The 5,000-nt window shown below is 41.4% G+C and overlaps 1 long non-coding RNA gene across 1 annotated transcript; it reads right to left on the reverse strand.

Annotated features, from left to right (window-relative positions):
• Positions 1-2,210: 2,210 nt before the first annotated feature.
• LOC138013496 (uncharacterized) lies at positions 2,211-4,808 on the reverse strand. Its single transcript, XR_011125246.1, has 2 exons — positions 4,626-4,808; positions 2,211-3,861 (listed from the first exon to the last, which is right to left on the reverse strand). It is a non-coding gene; the product is annotated as an uncharacterized lncRNA (long non-coding RNA).
• Positions 4,809-5,000: the final 192 nt, after the last annotated feature.

The raw sequence follows: 5,000 nt of genomic DNA on the forward strand, positions 1-5,000 counted from the left end.
CGTTTATCTACCGTTGAAGCGCCCAGGTAAAAGGTGAAAAGGATACAGAGGTCACCTAACGTCACAACAATCCGCTATCAGAACGTACACTAAGGTGCAAAGACCTGCCAGGGCCCGGTTGTTCAAAAACCGATCGCGCGATGCCACCGCGCACGATCGGTGCGCGCGAGCCACCGCGCACCGGTGGCTCAGTTGGTTGAGCACCGGGCTGTCACGCGGGAGGTCGTGAGTTCAACTCCGGCCGGACCAACACTCAGGGTCTTCAAATAACTGAGGAGAAAGTGCTGCCTTTGCAAATGGTTAGACTCTCGAGTCTTCTCGGATAAGGACGATAAGCCGGAGGTCCCGTCTCACAACCCTTGTTCATTAACTCTGGGTGAACATTTAAAGATCCCACACAATATTCGAAAAGAGTAGGGGACAGTGTTCCCGGTGTTGTGGTCTGACCTTTCCAGCATGTGGTCGGCTTGGCAGGATTAGCTTGAAGGGCTTCTGTTTGAATGAGACCACAATTGTGTATAACAGCCAGAAGTCAGGCTACTTAGCCAAGTGCTGGAGCCTCACTCAAGCTCAACTCAAGCTCAAGCGATTAACTTAATCCAGGATTAGCGTAACTTTTTCTTTCATGTTTTCAACATTTTGGTGAAAACTTCTGTTGCTTCTTCTTGTTTTTCAAGATTAACTTCTTCTAATGTAAATTTTTGCCGAATTTCAGCGTTTAACAGCAGTTGGGAGTAGCGAAATAAACTCCTTGGTTAATTTTTAATCTGGGATTAGCGTTAATCGTCTTTTGAACAACCGGGCCCACACGAGGAAGGCACAAAATCCAGTGAGGTACGTACACTTTGAGCATAGCTTAAACATGATCTAAGTGTCCATCAGGGCACAAGGCCCACATTAAAACTAATTAACAATTAACCGTAAATAATGGTAAGTAAGAGGCGCCAAACGGCGAGGCATATTACAAGTTATAACCCCTTAAGTACTAACCACGCCGTATATGCCTGGAAAATACCGATAGTACTTGCAATATTTGCTTCTACGTCATCACAAGTCTCGATCGCCAAGCGGTCCACTCGCTTTTTTCACTCTGCGAAAAACTCACTGTAGTAAGACCTTAGTCAAAACGTTATGATAGAGTGTTCATAGTACCGAATGACCATGACTGGCATGACAGCTATCACCGTCTGACATCCCGACGTTTAGTCCCGATTTCCACTACATTCTACCGTTCCTTTGACAAGAAATTATGAAAGGCTAGTTTTTTGCTACGAGGCTAACAGCGGAAAAAAGCATTACATTCCCTCGAATTTTCTACGATAAAAACTTGTTCAGAAATCAAAAGTCTACGTTCAATGTACACACCAGGGCTACTTCTTAGTATCTGGCTAGAAATCCTCTTCCGACTTTTTCCTCCGGCTGCGCTTCAGCCATTTAATGAGGGCCAGTCTCGTGCTTCTGAAGTTGCTTCGCTCATGCCCAAAAATAATTATGGGTAATTGTGTCATTCCACCAGAAGGAAAGTGTCTGGCCACCCAGTCCTCTGAGCAAAAGACAGGATCGATTGAAGTTTTTAGCTTTCAAAGTTTGCCCAAATTGTATCGGTAGGTCCTGGAATTCGTCCTCAGAAAGGCCAGAGAGACAACTTCACTCGTGAACCGCTTTGTTTACAACAAAGCAATTATTTTAGGCGTCCCAGTCCGCATGAAAACATCTCTCAACTCCGTCTCGAGAAGACCAGACACGCACGGTTCTGACGTTATGTTTATGCCTGCGGAATCAACTGAAATGTCAATTCCCTGTAAATGCCAGCATCTTTTTTGGTATTGTACGAATCGGATTAAAGAGCCAAACCGTTTACGCATGCGCTGACGGAATGTTTAAACAAGTGAAAAAATGCAGTACCTCCAGACATGGCGCAGGAAGGTCGTACCAAACGAGTCATCCCGGGATTTCGGCCCGTGCGATCGCTTTTGGACGCATATTTATATTCATACAGATATTCATATATTCATATAGATATTTGCGCGCTATAAATTTTTAAATTATTATTATTTTTTGCTGGCCCTTCGCTGTTTTCAGATACCGACTTTCCTCCCGGTACGGCATTGAGGGAGAGAAATATCGGCCCCTACATCATATGAGACAGATCCCACTCCTACTCACAGCCCCAGACCATCCTTGTCAATTAAGTGTAAGGTTTCGATCGCTTTAATATTCGTCGAAAAAGTTATTTTATTACTCATGGTAAGCACTGGAGTCACGGAATATAACGTGTACGCACGCGCCCTGCTTAAGGTAACATACACACATGCATAAACTTTCTTTCATTTCGAATTTCAGACTAACTACAAGAGCTGCTACCTTCGAGACATTACATTTACAACTAAAATACATAGCATATATAGATACATAACTAAACATAAATTATTTAAAGATACATTAATTAAAAAGGAAAGCGGCAATGCAAAATGCGGTCCGGGATTCTCATTTTGAAACCTGCTAATTCAGCGGTGGGGATAAAATCAGGTAGCGCATTCTACGAGTTAGCTGATGAGTAAGAAAAAGCGCAACTAAGATCATAACTTGTGGTTCTAGGTTTGTTGAGGGACAGAATGTAACTTCCGCGAAGATCATGGGAAAAAGACCGCAGAGAAAACTCAGTTATTTTCCATACACAGAAGCAGAAAAATCATTAAAAAGCAGACTTTTACACAGTAATATGAGGAACTTTTTAATGCGCTTATTGCATAGAGATGTAGAGTTTGACTTTAGTGGTAAGAGGACAGGTAAACTGCAAAAAAATATGAATCTAAGAATGATACTGTTCCTTTGAAAAGAAATCACTGAAGGACAGTCTTTTCCTACGAGGACAACGGCGAATTTGTCGCAAATTTTCTATGATATAAACTTGCTCAGAAATCAAAATTCTACGTTAACAGCACACACCACGGTGGCAATATGAAGCAGAAAAGAAACAGAAGAAAGTTCGCTTTTAGCTGCTTCTCTTTTTATCGGATGAGAAACAAGGGCTAAAAGGGACACCACTCGAGACCCATTACAAAAAGGACACTCAAACAGAATCCTGTTCTGCACCGTTTTTTGTTGTTACCCTCTGCTTTCCGTAGAAGATAATCACTGCTGATTACTATTACTAGTTCTTGACAACATTAAAAGCCGAATAGGAAAGTCTTTTGACAACAGATGGAGAAGTCAGAAATTGATGAAACTGAAACTGATGAGGTAATCGTCCGCATGATATAGACCTGAAAACTGAACTGGTAAAAAGGTATTTATACCATGAGCGAAGTTCTCCATTCCAAGAGCCAAAACCTGAGCCCTAGACAGGGGTTTTCTCCACTCCTCTATCGGAATATGGAACTGACAACCTCCCAGAAATTACTGTTGCAGAAACAACTGATAACCAGGTTCTTCAATAGACGTGTCCAAAAGAATCTGCTCGTCTCTGTGTAAGGTTTTTTGCCTTATTTGTTTTTTTTTTTATTGCGTTTATCCTCCAATGATTGGCCCATCACAGTCCTCCTTCCTTCGTTATTAGAATGTGTCTCTGTTTAGCTGTCGTTCATATGTTCCATTTACAAAAAAAAGTCACCTTCACAGTCAAGTGATCTGTTTTTTGTCGTCGGATTGAAATTAAAGTTGTCTGTTTATTGACCTGATTGGTCAATCCAGCCCCACTTTTCCATGCTTCTCTCTTTGTTTCGGGCGAATTCAACATCATCCAATCACAGACTTTGTTTAAATCATTGAAGACAGAATCTGTTTTCGAGCGATCTGAGGTGATCTTTCCCGGTGTAATTCACTGATCTTCTGATTTATCCGCACAATAGTCCAAAATTTCTACAAAAAAAAAATTTAATAATCATCCCAAATTCACCTGCAAGCAAAGTTCATTTAAATAGTTGAGACAAAAAAGAAAGGTTCGACGGGAAAGACAACACAAAGTTTACGAAAGTTGGGCGGTTTCCTTTTCGCTGAAACTCTTTGAAGAAGACAATACATACATCTTATTCGATGGTTTAACATATAATACGCGCGGATATTTTGCGAGTTGCGTAGTATTATAAATGTCCGCGAGTATTATATGTTAAACCATCGAATAAGAGATTTAGTATTCCACTATACAAAAAGGTGTTATTTTGCTTCAATTTTAATTTGGTAAGAGTGTTCCTAAAAAAATGCATCATCTGTCCTTCAGGGCGCTTGCGAACGATGTAAACGGCACAGAAAGCCAGCCAAATGTCCTTTATTTGATTGTATAAACGAAATGACGAGAGACAAGCGATGACAAGCTAAATTCTCGGGCTTTGTATCGTGTTGAAAACAATTTCGTTCCTCGAAAACTCCAGTTCCGTCTGTATTTGCTCTGTTCTACAGTGTAATACCGTCTCATATTTTGCGCGTTCTCTTGACCAAATACGGTAAAATGACGTAATAGTGGAATAATAAATACATCTAATTCGATGGTTTGACTTATAATACGCGCGGATATTTTGCGAGTTGCGTAGTATTTTTTCCGAGACCCGCAGAGGCAATAAGCAAAAATGTCTCCGAGTATTATATGTTAAACCACAGAATAAGAGATTTACACTAAGCCTGCATACTTTGAATTATTTGCTTGTAAGCGTCAGCGGCTGGTGATTCCGGAACCTCAGACAAAAATGACTTTCCTTCATCACAGCAGCGTCCTATCCGAGGATCGAGGGGTACTTGGCCAAGGAAAGCTACTTCCATCTCGGCCGCCATTTTTACTGCCCCGCCTGTGGTTGGTGGGAAGATCTTTGACTCTTTCTGCGGTGAAAGAAAAAGAAGCGGTTTCTTGCATGATGTGAATGAAAAGAATTCGAATTGTTAATGCTAAAATCAATTACAACTACAACCCTAATTTCATGATATCTCAAGAAAAATGCACAGCGGTAAAGGCAAAGGGGAGTCAGGGTGGTTTAGTGGTCATCAATCGTGCCTCCCACCTCTGTGAC

Source organism: Montipora capricornis, chromosome 8, assembly GCF_036669925.1.
Source record: "Montipora capricornis isolate CH-2021 chromosome 8, ASM3666992v2, whole genome shotgun sequence".
NCBI lineage: Eukaryota > Metazoa > Cnidaria > Anthozoa > Scleractinia > Acroporidae > Montipora > Montipora capricornis.